Source organism: Mus caroli, chromosome 13 (assembly GCF_900094665.2).
Source record: "Mus caroli chromosome 13, CAROLI_EIJ_v1.1, whole genome shotgun sequence".
NCBI classification, from domain to species: Eukaryota; Metazoa; Chordata; class Mammalia; order Rodentia; family Muridae; genus Mus; species Mus caroli.
This window is the reverse complement of record NC_034582.1, coordinates 78,214,133-78,236,937: the sequence shown is the minus strand read 5'-3', so window position 1 is coordinate 78,236,937 and position 22,805 is coordinate 78,214,133.

Genomic DNA, 22,805 nt, shown 5'->3' with positions numbered 1-22,805 from the left:
TGGAAAAGAATGGTGACGTAACAGAACAGAGGACCAACATGCCACTGTCCTAAGGAGGGAAGAACAAAACTTGCTTTTTAACACAAACAAGATATATGAAATTTATGATGATTGGCTAATTTAGAGGTAACATTTGTATTTTTCAAGGAGATGAGTCCCCTCTTTGTTGATTTATTGTGCAATGCAGAGTGGCCATCTCTGCAACCTTATATGCACAAGCACAACAATGATGTTCTCAGCGGGTTGTATTTTATATTTTCTGCATATACATACAACAAGCAAAGGAAAAGAATTGTTTTCTTCTCAAGAATTATGAGGTTTTAAGATAAAGAGGATTAACTGTTTCAGTCCATTTCTATTTTTTACCAAAAGTCTTGTGAAAGTTATTTAAATGGACACACACTGTATAGAAAGAGTGAGCAAAACCTGTGTGACAGTTAAATCTACACCAGGCTGCTAAGATCCATCATGAAAATGATGTTCAAGAACTGAAGGTGTTCTTTCTTCAGTTGCATGCATCTGCACAGCTACAGGCCAGTAAAAGCATGTGAGATATCTATAACTTTTGCTTGCAGTGTTTGATGGCAGTTTGGTATAACTGGTTCACTACAAATATATAGTATACAAATGTATTATAAATATACTATAAATATATTACAAATATACTACTTACATGACCTAAGAAACACAGTTCTAGGTTAATCTTCAAAAGTGGCACTATTGTAGATTGTGGTCCTAAACGAGAACTTAGGCTGCTACTACATGTACAAAGTTCCAGACACTTGGGGCATTTATCAAAATAAATCATTTCAGGAAAACTACCCTATAATTAAATATTTTAGTATTTTATTTGTTTTTAATTTTTTAAATAATTATTATTTTTTACTTACTCACTTTGCATCCCACTCACTGCCCCACTCCCAGTCACACTCTCCAAAAATCCTTCCCAAAAATCCATCCCTCCCCTTCTCCTCTGTACTCCCTTGGGACATCAAGTGTCTGTGAGTCTAGGCACATTCTCTCCCACTGAGGCTGGACAAAGCAGCCCAGCTAGAAGAGAAGCAGCTTTTGAGGTAGTCCCTCCAGTTGTTTAAGACCCACATCAAGACCAAGCTGACATCTGCTACATATATGCAGGGAGGCCTAGGTCCAGTCTGTGTACACTCTTTGGTTGTTAGTTCAGTTTCTGAGAGCCTCAAGGGTCCAGGTTAGTTGTCTCTGTTGGTCTTCTTGTGGATTTCCTATTCCCTTCAGGGCCTGCAATCCTTCCTCCTATTCTTCCATAAAAGGACCCAAGCTTCATCCACTGTTTGGCAATGGGTGTCTGCATCTGTCTGAGTCAACTACTGGGTGGAGCCTCTTTGAAGACTACACACACACACACACACACACACACACACACACACACACACACACACACGTAAGATTTCAGGGCCTGTCATTTCTTATTGGATAACCAGTTGGGAAGTACTTACCTTATCCTGGGGAAGACTAACTCTCCCTCTCTCAGCAGTCACTAGTTGCCCACAGATCTTTGCATTTAGATGGGAACCTGTGAGCTATCCCCACCCACATTAGCACATCTTTCACTGCTGTCATTGTTCAAGTCATTTTTAGGTAACCACAGTGTTAAAATATCTGTCTCATCTCTAGTAGGCACAATCTCACAACAAACTTTCTTCCCCCTCTTCCAAACTATGGCCAGAGCCTTAGGTGTGGTGGCTGTGTGGTAGCTGTGTTGATTAGGGCTGCACACCCCAGGATCAATTATTCTCTGCGTTCTGATCAGTTGTGGGTTTTGGTGATGATGTCCATCTTTGAAAAAGAAGTTTCCTTGATGATGGGTGAGAACTACACTTATCAGGACGGGCCCACCATGTGATGTGCATGTTTAAACAAGAAATTATTTTTACCTTTACCTAGAAATGGATTTAACCTAACTTTTCCCTCATAGGATATTACTGGATGTTATTTAATTGTAGGGGTAAGTATAAATCGTGTCTCAAAGAAATGAACTCAATTGTAGTTCTTTGAACATGGGGTAAGAAAACAGTATCAGGGTGGTGAAAGACTCATGTTACATGGTAAGAATTAAGCCATTCTCTAAAGGGAAAAGCAAGTTATTACTCAGGAAATTTATGTTGAGGCCAAGTTCTCTATAAAGGGTTCACTCAAGTGTTTTCTTCATTTGTAGAGTTTAATCTTAAATGACTGCATCCAAACTGAGCTTCCAATGGTCTGATTATCATTAAACCTAGAAAATGTAACAAGTGAATATCTCAAGCTGTTGGATTTATATTTTATTTGGTTTTAAAACAGCAAAAATCTGTCTCTTAGAGACATGGAGGAAGGAATCTAGGCTCCTATTGCCATCACATTAAATGGTATGAAAGTCGATCCTTTGGGTGATTTGGACCATAAAGTAATAGTCACACACTCCTTTTCTATTCAGCCCATGAGTGCTGTGAGTCAACAAGAAGCTTAGCTACAAAGAAGAGCAGGGCTAATGAAAGGAGAGCACAGATCTTCTCTGATTGCCCCACGTTGATGCATCACCCTGGATAGCTCATTAGGGTCCTCAGAAGAATACAAAGAGTCTTTTCAGTAAAACTTCCTTGTTCCAAGAGTGTATTCATAACCTCTTGCCTGTGCTGGATAAGAGTGCTTTCTCCATGGAGTTTGAAAGAAACAACCTGTAATCACTTGTGTGGAGATGTTGCTAAACATATTGTAAGACATCTTCATTCAATGCAACAGGGACAACTATAGAAGAAAAGGGGTTTCCCAAGGGTATCATTCCTATTTAGTGTGTTAGCACCTTTGTAATGTATCAACACAGGATACTGTGGGAATAGTCTGGAGAGATGTCCCCCATTTACAACATAAAACATAGAATCTAAAGAAATAGAAGCCTTGAGACAAAATAATGAAAGAAAAATAAATAATTAAATGAATAAATAAATAAGAAAGGAAGGAAAGAAGGAAAAAAAAGGGAATGAAAACAGAAAAAAGATGAGAAAGCAAAACAAAGTGAGTTATGTGTGTCTTTTGAGCAGCCTCCTTAACTAAGCAATAATTGCCAATTTGCCCACAACACTATAAAAGGGGGAAGTCACCATTAGGATTTGGGTATGGAATATTAAAGTGTGAGTATATGAGGCAGAACATCTCTCCCTGCCTTCATAGAAAGGAAACATGCAGTGACATAAAGTATTTTGATTTGTGTCTTGGGTATGCTGTTTATCCTTTAAGTGTAAAAACAAAAAGCTTTGAGTTAGGCTCTCCTGACAGAAAACAGCATGTCTAAGAGAGCATGAGCCAAGAAAGCTTTCCTGAAAGTTTAATACTGTGCTCAACTTACAGTAACTTGGATATTGTAGTCATCATTAGAGAGATGTTATGGAAGATTGTAGGGAAAGTTTGGAGACTTGGTTGGCAGTTGAGATTTCCCTAGATTTCTTCAAGCTAAAGTGAAAGTCTCAAATTCTTAGAATTTAAATGGAGATTGGTGTGACTTCCCAATATAAAACACTATGCCATTCCATTCTTGTTTCTTTATTGTTGAAGCCATACAAAAACATAGTGAGTGAGAGGGAATGAGATTTGTGGTGAAGATGGGAAATGCAGACACATGCTTCACAAACTCTTTTAATTGAAAACATCTCACAAATACCATTGTTAACAATAATTCCTTAAGTTACATAGTTGTGCTCATTTTCTGATGAGCTTCAAGTTCGTTTAACAGAAGAAAAAGTGTTGCTTAGCCAACAGGCTACTGCAAGGGACTCCCTTACTTAGCTGCCTTCAGAAAAAGACACGTTCTCAGCCAATGGCTGTTTATCTCAGCAACTAACACATCACTGACTAATTGTTATCACTTACCTAACAATCTTACCAACCCAGCACATACCTACTCTCAAAGCAGTGACAGAGTGAAGTATTTATACATTATCGTGTAACATAAATTATACTGCAATTAGTAAAAAGGAGCCAATGAAGACTCTCAATTTAACTATTTCCAGTTTTACCTTGAGGTAAAAGTTTTCACTTTTCATATTAAGAAAAAAATGAATTAATCTTTAAATTGTATCTCTGCCAGAATGTATGGCATGTGGGCTGTGTCACAGGAAGAATTGGCATGGAATAGGTGAGGTTGAATATGTAAAAACCCAAGAAATCTCAATAACTGAGATTAAAATCTCATCCTGAGACCGGCAAGAGTAGGACTAACTCCTTTCCTTTTTCTGTGCCTGCTTCAGAGTCTCTAACCAGCTGACCTTCAACCAGGTGGTCACAGCTGGTCAGTCCAGTAACCTAACATCTGGAATGCCTCTGCTAATGAGGTATCTCAGTAGTCTTAGCCTTCAGCCATTGACCTTCTCCCTCGCTGGATATTCACACACCCTTCATTGAAAACTATATAACTCTTGGTTCACCCCCCAAATAAATCATATGCATTCAAACCCACCCCCAAAAGAAATACAAACAAGCTAGGATCATCTCAGAGAGCTGCTTCATTAAATAACACTGGAGAAAACCTTTCACTAAAAGGGCCATAACTCTGAGATCCTTGAAGAAACCTCATCCCCCCGCCTGCACACTTGTTTCCTCTTCAAGCATCTGGACACCCCAAGAGGATAGACAGAATGCAGCACTACACCAGAACAATGGGAACATTGGAATAATAAAGCACACATAATATGTGTGAACCTCTACATGGTTATAATTACAAAGACAAATATGTACATATAGAAACATACAGAAAAATACATATATACTAGATATCAATAGAGTATTTGATAGTTAAGGACAAACATATTAATTATATATTATATAACTATCTACTTATGTACGTATACAGCTATATAATATATGGGTATACATATCTTCAATGTATATCTAAATACAGGTGTTTTGTGTTGTATGTTGTGCTAAATATAATTCCAGCTTGTACTTTTTTAATGTAAACTTTAAATTACTTCTGCTTTAGCTATATAGTTTAAAGACTTTTTATAATGAAGATAGTCAACAACATAGGAAGAATGAACATCAACAAATACAAACTATCTCTATTACAAAATCAAAACCTATGTAGTTCATACAATTTGTATTTACTGCTCCTACATTCACACATTTGTGTGAGTATTGCTGGGAGAGCCTCTTGTGATTAATGCCTCTATCGGGGAGCTGATGGCTTTGTACTGTCTCATTTGCCTATGAGACGGTCAGCTCTGTGATCTTCTCTCAGTTCCTAAGTGCTGCCCTGACAAGTGTGCCTGCCATGGCCAGTGAGCCTTGTGAATTTAAAAGCTTATATTTGGAGGCTGGAATGGTGGCTCAGTGGTTAAGAGCATTTCCTGCTCTTCCAGAGTATCTGGGTTTGGTTGACTGCATCTACATGGCAGTTCAAAAGCTCCATTCGATGAATTCAACACCTTCTCTGGCCTCCACAGGCACAGAACCCATGTGGTACACATGTCCAAATGTAGGTGAAACATTCATTTACCCTTTTCAAGGCTGATTATCTTAAGGGAATAACAGATTTGAGAGAATACAAATAAATGTACCTCAGAATTTTTTTTTGTAGTTTGGTGGCAAAATAATTACATTATGGACATTATATTACCTTATAGACATCTGAAAAGGGAGCACTCTGACTCAAAAAAGTAATTTTCTCACTGATCCAAGAATTTACACTTAAGGAGGTACTAAGAATAAGGAGGGCTGCTCGAGATGACCGTGGAAGCTAGATTAATGAGAGATCTGAGAAGTGCAGCAAGGAGCAAGGAGCTCAGGCTGCTTCTATCAGTCCCTCTAACAAGTGGCACTGGATCTCCATTCATAGCTTTCTGAGTAGACATGATCAGGGGCCAGATAAGTAAGGCCTCGGGGCCAGATGGACAGACATAAATCCAGAGTCACTTAGCGTAAATAAGGAACAATCTTAATCCCTTGAAAAAATGATAGTGACTCAGAATACACAAAGGCTCTGACACAGATAGTTATCTCAATATGTATTTTGTAAAAAAAAAAAAAGTTCTACACCAAGATACAATTTGCAAAACATAAGAAAATCAAGAAGAGGGAAAACCAATGGGTGGATACTTCATTCCTCCTTAGAATAGGAAATAAAATACCCATGAAATGAGTTACAGAGACAAAGTTTGGAGCTAAGAAGAAAGGATGGACTATCCAGAGACTACCCCACCTGGGGATCCATCCCATAATCAGCCACCAAACGCAGACACTATTGCATATGCCAGCAAGATTTTGCTGAAGGGACCCTGTTATAGCTGTCTCATATGAGGCTATGTCAGTGCCTGGCAAACACAGAAATGGATGCTCATAGTCAGCTATTGGATGGATCACAGGATCCCCAATGGAGAAGCTAGAGAAAGCACCCAAGGAGCTGAAGGGATCTGCAACCCTATAGGTGGAACAACAATATGAACTAACCAGTACCCCCAGAGCTCGTATCTCTAGCTGCATATGTATCAGAAGATGGCCTAGTCGGCCATCACTGGGAAGAGAGGCCCCTTGGTATTGCAAACTTTATATGCCCCAGTAAAGGGGAATGCCAGGGCCAAGAAGCGGGAATGGGTGAGTAGGAGAGCAGGGCGGAGGGAGGGTATAGGGAACTTTCGGGATAACATTTGAAATATATATAAAGAAAATATCTAATAAAAAATTCTTTCCTGAAGAAAAATAGTTCTAGAATCAGAAAATTTTAATTACCTAATGCACAATCATTTTTGGATGTGTTCATTTGGGGGGGTGATTTTCTATCTACTCATAAAAAAAATTAAAACTGATTAAAAACCAACTCATTAGAATACCAAAATAAGGCTCTCTGAGACTGGGAGCACAAATACTTTGAAAGTGACTTTTCATTAATAATACATTCACACCTATAAAACAATCTAACATGCAAGGCCCTCCAAGTAAAAGAGCTTTCCTATAGGCATCTAATTTAGAGACAGCATTGTTAACAATGCTGACATTTAAGGGGCCATAGCTAAAGCTATGCAAAGAACATTTCAGTACAATAAATGTGAAATCTACAACTTTTCCTTGTGTTCAGCTTAACAAGTTCTAAGTGTGATGGTTGACAGATTGAAACAACCTTTTTAAGGGGAAAGTTTACCTAATACTTTAAATCAAGGTATAATGGAAATATGGTAGGAACAAAGGCTTGCGGACTCTACTTCAATGCTAGCAACACAAGTCCCCACTTCTTCAGTTAACAGTATTTTTATGTCTAAGTTAACCCACTTCATTCACTCTTGCTCAAAAAAAAAATTGAAAAGCAAATTCTCCTTTTCTTTCTGACATCCTTTCATACAAGGTGATGTGTTGACAAGCACAATTAGCTTTGGGTTTTTTACAGTGTCTCCCTGCACATCCCCCTAACCAGGATAGCGGTTATACACTTTAGATTATAGCTACACTCAAACTACTGATACCCATCTGAGAAATTAGTCTGTCTCTTTAAACCCCATCCAACTCTGAGAACCAGTAATCAACTGATCTCCCAGGACTTACTAAGTCAGTGCCTCTTTTGCTGAAACACTTGCCTGTCACTTTGTTCAACCTAAAGAACAGTGAGTCTAGCAGATAGTTGACATCCCACTTCTTACCACCATTGCCTGACTAAGCATGTTGTCTATTTTCCTCAGAAAGCGGTTGGTCATTCCCAGTATCCTCTCCATGGGGCACTGCTCTCTTCTTTCTCCTTCTCTTTGCCCTCCAATCTCTCTGGAATATCAGGACCTAATCCCCTCTTGATAATTTTCCATTTTACTTCATACCCAAACCTTGTCCGAGCAGAAAGCATGCAACTCACAGAATATTTCACCTGGGGATGTCACACACGGGATTAATCACTACTATCAATCTGACTCTTCCAGTTACACAAAACCAGTTTACATTGTTTTGTTTTGTTTTGTTTTTTTAATAAAAAAAAACAGTGATGTTCGGGAAATTTACTAATTAACTAATGCTCAAAAACCCTTTTAAGTTGTAATATTGATCATTAGAAGATATACTTATTTTGACAGGGAATTAAATATTAGCATTATATTTTAAAAACAATGCATCATAGTTTGTGATGCCCAATTACTTTGTGATTTGATTAAGTTTCATAACTAAGCAAATATTTAAGAGCATTTTTTGTTGTTTTGGTGTGTGTGTGTGTGTCTGTATGTGTTTATATATGTATATATATATATATGTGTGTGTGTGCTTGTGTATGTGACTGTGTGTATATATGTGTATATTTATATTTTTATTAATTCTTTGAGAATTTCTAATTCTTCTAATTTTTTCAAGATCCACCCACAAATTCCTACATGCCCCATACTTCATGTCTTCTTTCATAAAAATAATAACTCACTGAGTCCAATTTGTGCTGCCTATACACAACTGAGCAGGTCATCCCCTAGGGTGTGGTTGGCCTACCATAGGCCACAGCCTTACAGAAAACTGACTCTTCCTTTCTCAGAAGCTATCAATGGCTCTTCAGCATCAGCCAGAACTTCACTGTCACTTCCTTTTTTCCATGCTTGGATTTTGGTCTGGCCTGAACTTGCATAATATCACAACTGTGAGCTTGTATATGCAACTGCCCTCTTCTGTCTAGAAGAGAGTATTTTGGTGTAATCATCTACCACCTCTTAGAACCTTTCTGCATTTTTCCTGCTGGGATCCACAAGCCTTGAGGGGAAGGGTATTGCATAGATGTTCAACTTAGGGCTAATCATTCTACATTCCTCTTTCTCTACCCCTTGACTAGTTGTGTGTCTCTGTTAACCAAAATGCAATGAAAAAAGCAGCTCCTCTGATGAGGTTTGAGAGATGCACTAATCTATGAGTAGAAGGATAAATCTGTTTAATGCTATATCCATTTAGCAGAGTAACAATGATAAGTTCTCCCCTAGGACCTGTGACCTGTCTAGCCACAGGTTCTTAGCCATGAAAATGGTACTAGGCATGGATTCCATCTCATCCCGTGAGCCTTAAATTCAATCAAAAAGTGATGAATGATGCCTATAGCATCCATGCCACTACTATATGATAAGGCATGGCTTACCAGGAAAGTAATTGTTGTATTTTACAGGGCTCACAACTTGGTAATATTGATTATTATTTTTCTACTTCTGCACTGTACATAGCACCTTCAAGCTCCACGAAAATTAGCTAATATGAATAAAGCTTCCTGGATGATATATGCTTGGTTTCTGCATCTTCTACAACTTAGTATGTGGTGTTCTCAAAAATGAGATCTTACTCTAAAGTCCTGGTGAAAGGTTACAAAGAACAATGTTAATAGCCTTTCTTTACAGCATAATTATGAACAATTAGTGATGAGACACAGATTTAATATTTCTTGTACTTTTTATAATAAATTGTATAACTGCTTGCAGATTTTTTTCTTTTATATGCTCTGAAAATGTCATCAGTTTCATTAATGTTTTCTTTGACTATTTCATATATGCATCTAGTACTTTCAGATCACAGTCAATCCCCCATCCTCTCTTATCTTTCTCCCCTACTAGCTCTTCCTGGTGGTAGACCATCAGTTCCCAGGATGGATCTGGGCCCCGGGAACCTCTCTCTATCTATAACTAAATGTTGATATGCTTGCGCTCTGTGACCTATGTGAACAACTTTAGCTTTGGTGAGTTGGTGAGTGCAATGGCTGTGTAATGTTCTTGAGAGAGTGTTTCACACCCATCCTTTCTAATAATTTAGATCTTGTATTTTCTTGGTCCCCTCTTCTTTGATGTTTCCTGAGCTTTGGACGAGATGATAAGGGTGTCCTGTTTAACACTTAGCACTCAACAGTTTGACCAGCCATTGGTTTCACTATCAGATTTCTGTTTCTTTGTTCTTTGTTTCTTTGTGCTGTGACATGGTCCCACAAAGTAGTCCTGGCAGACTTGGAACTCCATCAATGGACCAGGCTTGTTTCCAGCTCATAGAGCATAGGCTGCCTCTGCCTCTGCCTCCTGAGTTTGGAATTAAATGTGTGCTTCACTATGTTCAGCCTTAGTACATTATTTTTTAGTTTAAATATTATTTTAGGTGTATCTGCCTGCATGTCACCAGGTGTGTGCCTTATTCCCATAACCAGAAAAGAACATTTGATCCCCTTATACTAGTGTTACAGACAGGTGTTAATCACTAGTGTTGATGCTGGGAATCAAACATAGATCCTTTGAAATGGCAGCCATCAGTCTTAACCACTGAGCAATCTCTTAAGTTCCCCTAGCAGATATTCTTAAAAGTTATTTCAGGTTTTTGGTGGCAGCATAGACCTTTAATCCCAGCACTTGGGAAGTAGAGGCAGGTGGATCTCTGAGTGTGAAGCCAGCCTGGTCTACAGAGAAAGCTCCAGGACAACCAGGGCTACCCTGGCTTTAAATAATGAAAAAAAAAACCTATTTTGAAATATATTCTCTAAATGAGATTTTATCATCATGTTTTAGGATATTCAATGTACCCAGACATAAACTCACACATCTGTGGACACCTGACTTTTGATAAACAAGCAAGAAATATAATACTGAAAAAAAGATTTCTTGAACAAATGGTGTAACTGGATGTCAGTATGTAGAAGAATGCAAATAGATCCATACCTATTACCCAGCACAAAACTCAAGTTCAAGTGCATCAAATACTGAATCTGATAGAAGAAAAGATGGAGAGTAACCTTGAACAAATTGGCACTGGAAACAACTTCCTGAAGAGAACACCAAAATCTCAGACATAAAGACCAACATTAATATGCGGGACTTCATGAAAATGAAAAGCTACTGTAAGGCAAAGGACACTGCCAATAGGACAAAATGGCAGCATTTGACACATCTGAGAAAGGGCTAATATCTAAAATATATAAAGAACTCAAGAAACTAGACATCAACAAACTTAATAATACAATTTAAATATGAGGTGCACATCTCAACAAAGAATTTTCAAAGGAGAAATCTTAGATGGCTGGGAAACTCTTAAAGAATTTTTTAAATATCTTTAGCAACAAGAGAAATGCAAATCAAAACAATTTTGAGATTCAATCTTATACCTGTCAGAATGGCTAAGGTCAGTCACATAAGGGACATAAGGATGTGGAGCAAGGGGAACACTCCTTCATTGCTGGTGGGAATGCAAACTTGGATAGCAACTATGGAAATCAATATGGTAGTTCCTCAGAAAATCGGGAATTTATCTACCTAAAGACCCATCCATACCAGAAGCTACCTAGTGATAACTCGTGGACATATATCTAAAGGACATTCTATCCTATCACAAGGACACTTACTCTACTATGTTCAAAACAGCTTTATTCATAATAGCCAGAAACTGGAAACAACCTAGATATCTCCCAACTAAAAACTGAATTTTTAAAAATGTCACATATCTACACAATGGAGTACTACTCTGCTGTTTAAAAAAAAAAAATGACATCATAAAATTTGTGACTAATGGATGGAACAAGAAAGAATCATCTTGAGTGAGGCAATTCAGACCCAGAAAGACAAACATGGTATGTATTCATTAGTAAGAGGATATTAGCTATATAATCCACAGGCTCAGAGATGCTATGTAACCAGGAGGGCTTAAGGGGATAGATACCAGGGGAATTGGGGGAGAGTGGGCATGAGAACTGAAGGGATCATGTAGTGGAGGTGGCAGGAGAGAATACTGACAGACAATTGGAATTGGGCAGCATTTCCAGAGCAAGGTAGAAATCTAGGGCAATGGAAACTTCCTGAACATAGACAGGTGACACTAGAGAAGACTAGTAATAGGGACATGGGTCCTGATCTGGCCATCCTCTGTAACTAGGCAAGCCTCAAGTGGAGGACTTGGGACACCAACCCAGTCATAAAATTACTAGTCTACAGTTTGACCTGCCTGCACACTGGGGTGATATTGAACCTCAGCATCATTCAGTAACTGATGAGAGCAGATACAGTCTCATAGGCAAGTATTAGGTTGATCTTGGGGAGTTCTGAGGAGGACAAGGAATTGGAGGAGCCAGAAATATCAAGAACACTACAAAAAACATGACCCACAGAATCAAGTGACTGGAACTCAAGTGGGCTCACAAAGATCAGGGAACCCGTGTGTCTCTAGCCTAGGTCCTCTGCATAAATGTTATGGTTGTGTAGCTTGGTGTTCTTGTATGACTACTAACAGTCAGAGCTAGAGCTATCTCTGACTTTTTTTCTACCTACCTGTGGGACATGTTTCCTCCTGTTTGGGTTGCCTTGTCCAACCTTGATGTGATGATAAGTGCCTGGTCTTATTGTAGCTTGTTATGCTGTGTTTGATTGATGTATCTTAGAGGCTTGCTTTCTTTTCTGAGGGAAGATGGAAGGGCTGGACCTGAGGAAAAGGAAAGGTGTCGAGAGACTGGAAATAGAAGAGAGAGGGAAAACCACATTGGAATACAATACATGAGAAGAATAAATAAAAATGAAAAAAGGACTAAGCAATAGTTGGACATTACAAGAAGTATTATGTATATTTTTATTATTTTCATTATTATATTTGAATCTCAATTTTAGTTAGGAAGTTAATATATTGTTATTGCATTTTGACAATTCTCTCTCTCACACACACACACACACACACACTCACACACACACACAAACACGAACACACACATGTCACATAGTTTAGTGGAGAGTATGTATGTAATGTTTTAAAAAAATCATCCTTCCTGTAGATGGTGTAATAATAGGAAGCACAAAAATGTGTCAATATATGAAAATAAGAAGAGATATAAAGCAGAAGCTGGAGGGAATGTTACCTATCAGGGAAATATCTTGCCTTTAGGGGCACTGACAGTTCATTTTCATAAATATAAGGAAAGACAATATCTAGTCCAGATGTGATTACAGGAACTCCTCTCCTGAGTGCTTTTATTTTCCTAGATAATTAGTAAGTAAGAAATTTTACTTAGTTTGTCTTGGATTTACTATTATTCTTGTACAACTTTTTGAGACTGTCTCTGACTCACCCATAAGTCTCAGCTTGGGTTTTATTCATATTTTGTTTTGTTATTCTTTTTTTATTTTGCATCTGCTATAACTTCACATTTTCTTTTTGAGAATGTCAATTTTCTAAGAAGAGAAATCTATTTCCTTGAAAAATTGTTTTCAGAGGGAAGTAAATCTTAATGTTCTAGATTATAAAAAAGAGATATGTAATGTATTAAATTTCTGTTTTAGAAATAATCATTTTAAAAATACTCTAAAACTGAAAAAGCCTGCACACTGTTCTTTAGTCTTGACACTGTAGCAGAGTTGTTTATATTTTTCACATTAAAGTAAAAAGCAATGGCTATGAAAATTGAAAGCCATGTCCACAATAATTTTAATGAACTTGACAAGAAGTACATTAGAAACATAAGAATCCCAATATGTCCAACCCCAAGGTCTTCAGCCTTTCTGTTCCTTCCAACATGTGTTATGATGCAGTGCAAATAGTATTGACTGTGATCAGAATAATATTTGCTTTTATTGAGTGCCTACTTTCCATGTCAGCCTTTGCCATTCATTTCAAAGACAATATTTTAAAATAGTTTTATGGATAGTAAAACTCATTAATTGCACTTAGTCCTTGGAACAGTACTAACAAATACTAATAAAAGTCTCAAATACTTAAGAAATGACATGGCAAAGGAAATTGAATAAATTGTCCGGATCACTTGACAAAAAGTAGGGAACAGGATATGAAACAGTCTTGAAGAATGTAAGCAAGGAAGATGCAAGATAGCTTTGCAGTTAAGAGTGCTTACTGATCCTCCAGAGGACCCAAGTTCAATTTCCAGTACCCACATCAGGTGGCTCACAAGCACCTGAATCTCTGCTCCAGGGAAACCTACACCTCTGACCTCTGTGGACACCTATTCTCTCAAGTTTGTTGCATCTAGCTTTAACTACCCTGCCTTAAATCCGGGAACAGGCACTTACTCAGAGAATCTTGAACTGGCAGGTGAAAATCACAGACACACACGTTGCTCAATTTCAGCTTGCCTTATTTGCTCCATTGCTAGCTATTATTAAACTCCTCTGGATAATGTGCCCTTCCCAATACTCTTATCTCAGCACCCTAAATCTGTCCTCAACTTTAGTTGTTCAGTTACCTTTAGTCCCAGCTAAACAGTCCCAACCACATGCCTATAGAAGCAGTCTGTGTCAGCTCCCACACATGGCACCCAACGTGAGATGAGAATCCAGTATTAATTTAAAACTTCTCAAATAAAAAGAAAGAAAGCAATTACGTTAATTGCCAGTGCACATTGATCCTGTTGGATGAGGTCCCTGCCATCTTCGTTTATGACTTAGGAGATCTGTGGTCAAGAAATATGAGAAGAATGGATGGAAGAGGAAACTGAGTAAGAAGGTTGTTACTGCAATTTGTAAACATTTAATGTCACCTCTTGTCTTTCTTTTCAGATCAATTAATCAATTAGAATAAAGTTCTGTTTTTCTGTTTTTTAAAAAAAAAACTTCTCAGATAGATTGCACACACACGCACATACACACACGCACACACACAGTGATACAAGCCTAAGAAGAGAAGATAATTGGTTTCTCAGTGACCACATCAGTGAAAGTCATGTGGGTCCAGCAAGCAGGAAGCTTGAACAAAAGAACACAGAAAGAACCTCCACTCAGAGATGCTGGGATCTCCTGCTCTGAAAAAGGGCAAAATGGCTGCTCTGAGGCAGAGAGCTGCATGATAAGAGCTGTCTGCTTCCTACAAGCAGGTAATCAAAGGATAGATTTTTAAAATTTGATTTAATTGTTTTTAAGGATGGAAGGAAATACAGATTATACCTGAGCCACATGGGGATATCTTTCTGCAGTTCAAAACTGATACAAAGAGCTTACAATGAAAGGCAGAGAGCCAGTTGGTAGATGCAGCAAATATTAAGCTCCACAGAAGAGAGAAGTTAGTGAGAATGGATGAAAAAAAAATGTTTTAGAGAAGATTTGAAAAAGTCTTGCCAGGAAGTATCCTTGGGATCTTTGAACATGGTCTACTCATGGGATTTCTGGGATTTCCTTGTCTGGTAGGACAAAGGTAGAGCCTGGAAATAGGCTTAGACAGTAAGTAGACATAGATAATAAAATATCTAGGCATTCCATCTTAAAATTAGATTGAAGGCAGGAGGTAGGTTGCCTAGCCTAGCCTAGTCTATCTCAGATAGTAAAAATTTAGGCCATGAGAATTATATATGGAGTAAGTAGAGTAGATAGAGATATTAAATAATTTAGGCCTTGATCTCATGAAGGTTGGGTTAAGAGACAGCAGAAATACTGTCTCATTGGTTAATATTTGTTTAGAGAGCTTTATTTGCTTTGATTTATTTTATTTATCAAAATGAATGTGGCTGTGAGATTGGTGGTTATATTAAAATTCCTCTGGGAGCGAGGTTGAGCTAAAAGTTAAATGATTTCCGGTTACTGGACCAAAGATGTGTTATTTTGGAAGAAAGTCAGCATTTGTGTTGACAGGAAAGGAGAATAGGCTCTGGATCCCTTCTAGAGTCATATGGATCAGATATGACAGGGAGAGACCCCCTGAAGAACTAGAAAATTTTCAAGAGAATCAAACAGGACAGGTAAAGAGCCTTCATGCTATCCTTTACATGGCATGAACAAAGACTTATTACAATTGGTTATTAATAAAATTACCTTATAAAAAAGACAGCTGTCTTTCACCTGTTCAAACAAGGAGCAGAATTTCATCCTTAACTGATTTGCATGAACTGCACAATCCATACAAATACATTAATGGTACTAAAATTTTGGTTGTGAGATTCATATATTACAGAATATACAGCGTTGGCAAGATTCATCTTCAGAGATGCTGAACTGACCTGCTTGGCACCTGCTTCCTGTTGCTGCCCAAGACAGCTTAGGGAACTGCTACAGATTTCTGGTCATCTTACCTCATCCAACCTTTCAGATGGATCCAGTCAGAACTTCAGTCAGGCTCTGAACCTTCCAAATATGTAGAGACAGGATGTCTAAGCAGGTTTTTAAATTTTCCTACCCCTTCCTATACCCTTAAAGAATTTTCATCACCCCTACTCAGCAGGAAGAAGTTATAGGGAGATGTAAGCCCAATTTATGGGTTTGGGTGTCTGATAATGGTTATTTTACAAATTATATATAAGTTGTCATTTTAAGGGGAAATTTGGAAATGGTCATAATTTTGAACAGGAAGTAAATAGATGGGATGGATTACTAAATTTTATTCTTGAACAAAGCATTGCATAGCCACAATATTGTTAGATATCTTTATAATTGATGCAAAACTGAAATTATAATTTCGTACATTGATACACAGAATTTATATATTAATATAGAATTAAGGTTTCCATTGGTGTGAATTTCTTATATTGATACAAAATTTGAGATTAATATTGTTTCTCTTAATAGGCATTGTGCCTATGCAACCCATTTAAGAATACAAAGCTTAGACCCATTCCTTCTAATAGCTGCTTTAAAACTGTTTAAGCTGGAGAGATGACTCAGAAGTTAATAGCACCATCGACTGTTCCAGAGGTCCCAAGTTCAATTCCCAGCAACCACACAGTGGCTCACAGCCATATGTACTGTGATTTGATGTCTTCTTGGATGCAGAGATAGCTCAGCAGTTAAGAGCACTGGCTGCTCTTCAAGAGGTCATGAGTTCAATTCCCAGCAACTTCATGGTAACTCACAATCATCTGTATGGGATCTGATGCCCTCTTTTGGTGTGTCTGAAGACAGTTACAATGTACTTATACACATAAAATACAAACTCTGAAAGACAATGAAGCAACACAAGTTAAGGGCCAGATAGCAAACTCATGGTTATGTTAGATTCTGAGTTAATTATAAGAAGGATTTTCAATATTATTCAATGTTTCTAAGAGTAGTCAAGGTTTAACAGTTCAAGATACTTTACTTAGTCTTCAAAAACATCAGAAATCCATAGAATGTTATTTCATCTTTTGTCTAGAGATATGCCTATTCCTCACATCACCCACTTCTTGGTTCAAAGAAGAAATTGAGCATCTTTACTTCCAGGCAAGGTTGCTTATCATGACAAGGTAGCTAAGGGGCAGACATTATCTATTTTATCTGCAGAAAAAATACTGTAGGGGAAAAGGCACACTTTGCAGAGCAGTCTAATGATGGCTCTACCAACCAGGATAAACAGTCCTTCATAATCCTGCTTTGCAAATGTCTGTCAGATGATCCTGGGTCAGAAGGCTAAAGACAGGTACTCCAATGTTATAAGAAATTAGGGGGCTGTCAGGTAGTCAGCTGCATCTACAATTGTTTAAGTTTGAGAGGCTGTGTTTGGTACTTCTTATATACCCAGGTAATGTTTTAGTCATTCTTAGATTTCTGATGGGGCTGAAGACTAATTATAGTTTCATAATCAGATTTAAGTTGTTTAACATTGAGAAAGAGGTTATAGGGTGAAGACTTCATTTTCAGATGGTGTTACAGGCTAAAATCTAAACATAATCTGGAGACAGAATCATAATTCTTGAAGTTAGAAATGATGGTAGAGGACTTTATCTAATTGACAAATATGATGGCCTAGATGTTAATTGTATATTATACTTTGTAATAACATGATTATTATGGTTTTGTTTAATTTGTGTCTGGGAGAAAAGTTTTTTAATTATTGTTATTTTATTGGACAGAAAAGGTGAGGTTTTGGGGTGGTTCTGATGTTGAGGTCCTGTTCCCTAATTGGTTCCTAAACTATCAGTAAAGAAGTTATGTGCCAATTGCTAGGCAGAAGGAATAAGTGGGACTTCCAAGTTCCCACAGGCAAGCAGACAGATGCAAAGAGGAGAGGAGAGAGTTCTCACTATGCTTTAGAGGGGGAAAGGCCAACCAACCATGTGAGATCTCAGGTGGATGAGCCACATGCCATTTCTTCATGTGGGTGGTTAGGGCTCTTGAGCTGGAACTAAATGTTGAAGATAGATTTAGGGTGCTGGGTTGAGAGTATTGAGGAGGGCACAGTAGCTATGGGATTTAATAATGGCTAGCAATTGAGTCAGTAAGGCAAACTGAAATTGAGCAATGTGTATGTGTCTGGTTTTTCATATGTAGATCCAATATTCTTTGGGCAGGTGTTGGTAACATGACCTGTTCCTGGCATTAAGGCAGGGTAGCAAAAGCAATATGTAACACAAGTATATGCAAGTGAGTGCACACGTGTGTGTACACACACAAACACAAAATTAAAAGTGATTAAGAGATAATTTTTAAAAGTTCTAAGAAATAATTAACACAAGTCTAATTAGAATTATGCTCAAAGGAAAACATGAATCTCACATCCATTTAATAATGCTCCTTAAATTTTTGTGTGGCACTATATTTTCCATACATAAAACTTCCATGATACTAAATTGTGAACCTCCACAAATTTGATTTCTCATTAATACCATATCAGGGAAGAAATAATTTCATTGTCTTTTTCCCCTGACTATTTAAGGACCAGCAAGATATTCTGAAACCATTTTTCTGCTGCCTCACATTTAAAATATACACTACAGTTAGGTTACCATCAAAAGTTACAGTGGACTTCACATCAAGAAAAGTCCACCAGACTTCATCTGTACCCAGGAGCTAAGGATGTCCCACAGCCCTCTGCAGTCAAATCCTGCCTGAAGAGAGCTAGTCTCTGGGGAATACTGTCACTCCTAAGCCCACAGGTGAGATCACCATGTTTGCTCCACTAACTGTCCAAAAAGGGACCAGCAGGGAATGCACAGGGCACAAAACAGTGGAGTATCTGGGCCCAGGATCTTTCCAGTTTCCATCCATGCCCCAGAGCAAGGCTGTTCCATGGCCCTTCACACCTAAATCCTGACAGGAGAAAGAATGCCTTCCAGGAGTGTTGATACACATAAGATTATAAGCTCACAGGCCCACAGGAGGGACAAGCTCGATTCAGAGAAACTAAAACCAGAGATAACCAGATGGCAAGAGATAACCAGAGAGGGGAGTGCAAGGACCTAAGCAACAGAAATGGAGGTTACTTGGCATCATGAGAACTCAATTCTCCCACAACTAGTCTTGGATATGCCAAGACACTAGAAAAGCAAGATTTGGATTTAAAAGCACATCTCATGATGATGATAGAGGACTTTAAGAAGGACATCAATAAGTCCCTTAAAAAATACAGGAGAACACAGAAAAAAAAGTAGAATCTCTTAAAGAAGAAACACAAAATTCCCTTAAAGAATTACAGGGAAAGAACCTTGAACAAAACCATCCAGGACCTAAAAATAAAAATAGAAACAATAAAGAAAAGACAAGGAAATAGAAATAGAAAACCTAGGAAAGAGATCAGAAGTCATAGATGCAAACATCACCAACAGAACACAAAAGATAGACGAGAGAATCTCAGGTACAAAAGATACCATAGAAAACACTGGCAACACAGTCAAAGAAAATCCACAATACAAAAAGCTCCTAACCTAAAACCTCCAGGAATCCGAGGCACGATGAGAAGACCAAACCTAAGGATAATAGGTATAGAGGAGAGCAAAAATTCCCAACTCCAAGGGCCAGTAAATTTCTTCAACAAAATTATAGAAGAAAACTACCTTAACCTAAAGAAAAAGATGCCCATGAGCATACAAGAAGCCTACAGAAGTCCAAATAGATTGGACCAGAAAGCAAATTCATCCCATTACATAATAGTTAAAACACCAAATTCACAAAACAAAGAAAGGATGTTAAAGGCAGTAAGGGAAAATGTGAAATAACATAAAAAGGTAGATCTATCAGAATTACACCAGACTTTTATAGTCTCTTCAGAGACTATAAAAGCTAGAAGATCCTGGGCTGGTGTCACACAGACCCTAAGAGAACACAAATGCCAGCCCAGTTTACTATATCCAGCAAAACTCTCAATTACCATAGATGGAGAAACCAAGGTATTCTAATACAAACCAATATCTTTTGACAAATTCAGCCCACAAAAAATAATAAATGGAAAAACACCAAGACAACGAAGGAAACTACATCCTAGAAAAATCAAGAAAGTAATCTTCTTTCAACAAATCCCCCCCCCAAAAAGAAGCCACAAAAACATAACTCCTCCTCTAACAACAGTAATATCATGAAGCAACAATCACTATTCCTTAATATCTCTTAACACCAATGGACTCAATTCCCCAGTAATAAGACATAGACTAACAGACTGGATATGTAAATAGAACCCAGTTTCTGCATGCAGAAATTTGCTGCATGCAGGAAACACACTTCAATGACAAAGACAGATACTTTCTCAGAGTAAAAGGCTGGAAAAAAATCCAAGCAATTGGTCCCAAGAAACAAGATGGAGTAGCCATTCTAATATTGAATAAAATCCAATTTCAAACAAAAGTTATCAAAAAGAATAAGGAAAAACACTTTATACTCCTAAAACTAGAAAATCTACCAACATGAACTCTCAATTCTGAACTGTCTATGTTCCAAATGCAAGGGCATCTCCTTTCATAAATGAAACTTTACTAAAGCTCAAAGAAAACAGTACACATCACACAGTAATAGTGAGAGAGTTCAACACCTCACTCTCATCAATAAACAGATCATAAAAACAGAAACTAAACAGAGACACAGTGAAACTAACAGAACTTATGAACCAAATGGATTTACCAGATATCTATAGGGCATTTCATCCTAAAACAAAAGAATATAACTTCTTCTCAGGACCTCATGGTACCTTCTCCAAAACTGGCCATATAATCAGTCACAAAACAGGCCTCCACAGATATATAAGAAGATTGAAATAGTCCTGTCTGTCCTATCAGATCAACACGAACTAATGCTGGTCTTTAATAACAACAAAACAAAAAGCCCACATACACATGGAAGCAAAACCACACCCTACTCAATGATAAATTTGTCAAGAAAGAAATAAAAAAAAGGAAATTAAAGACTTTTTAGACTATAATGCAAATGAAGGCACAATATACCCAAACTTATAGGATACAAAGAAAGCAATACTAAGAAGAAAACACCTAGCTCTGAGTGCCTCCAAAAAGAAACTGGAGAGATCATAAATAGCAGCTTAACAGCACAACTGAAAGCTCTAGAACAAAAAGAAGCAAATACACACAAGAAGAGCTGGAAATAATCAAACTCAAGGCTGAAGTTAGAAACAAAATAGAAACAGAAGGAATTATAAAAGAATCAACAAAACCAAGAGCTGTTTCTTTGAGAAAATCAAAAAGGTAGATAAACCCTTAATCAGACTAATGAGACATCACAGAGACAGTATCAAAATTAACAAATTCAGAACTGAAAAGGGAAACATAAGAACAGAAACAAAAGAAATTAAAAAAAAATCATCAGCTCCTACTACAAAAGCCTATACTCAACAAAACTGGAAAATCTGAAGAAAGTGAACAATTTTCTAGACAAATATCAGGTATAAAAGTTAAATCAGGATCAGATAAATCAACTAAACAGTCCCATAACCCCTAAATAAATAGAGGCAGTCATTAAAAATCTCCCATCAGGAAAAAAAAAAAAACAGAACCAGATGGATTTAGTGCAGAATGCTATCAGATTTTCAAAGAAGACCTAATACAAACACTCTTCAAACTATTCCACATAATAGAAAAAGAAGAAACACGGCCAACTTCGTTCTATGAAGCCACAATCATGCTTATATCTAAACCACACAAAGACTCAACAAGGAAAGAGAACTTTGGACCATTTTCCCTTATGAATATTGATCCCAAAGTGCTCAAACCGAATCCAAGAACATATCAAAACAATCATCATTCATGATCAAGTAGGGTTCATCCCAGGGGTGGAGTGATGGTTCAATATACAGAAATCTATCACCTTAATTCACCATATAAACAAACACAAAAAGAAAAGAAAACCCACATGATTATTTCCTTAGATGCTGGGAAAGCATATGACAAAATTCAACACCCCTTCATAGTAATTGTCTTGAAAAGATCAGTAATTCAAAGCCCATATCTAAACATAGTAAAAGCAATATACAGCAAACCAGTAGCCAACATCAAACTTAATGGAGAGACTCATGAAGCAATCCCACTAAAATCAAGGAGTAGACAAGGCTGCCCACTCTCTCACTACCTAATCAATATAGTACTCAATATATTACATAGTCCTCAATATAGTACAATAAGTCCCATCCCAAGTAATTAGACAACAAAAGAGATCAAAATATCAGTGTTTACAGATGATAATGATAGTGTACTTAAATGACTCCAAAAATTTCACCAGAGAACTTCTCCAGCTCATAAACAAGTTCAGAAAAGTGGCTGAATATAAAAATTAACTCAAACAAATCACTGGCCTTCCCCTACTCAAAGGATAAACAGGTTGAGAAAGAAATTAGGGAAATGACACCCTTCACAATAGTCACAAATAATTCAAAATACATTGGTGTGACACTAACCAAGCAAGGGAAAAATCTGTATGACAAGAACTTTAAGTACCTGAAGAAAGAAATCAAAGAAGACCTCAGAAGATGGAAAGATCACCCATGCTCATGGATTGGCAGGGTTAATATAGTAAAAATGGCAATCTTGCTCAAAGCAATCTACAGATTCAATGCAATCCCTATCAAAATTCCCACTCATGTCTCTAGCTGCATATGTATCAGAAGATGGCCTAGTCGGCTATCAGTGGAAAGAGAGGCCCATTGGTCTTGCAAATTTTATATGCCTCAGTACAGGGGAACGCCAGGGCCAAGAAGTGGGAGTGGGTGGGTAGGGGGGT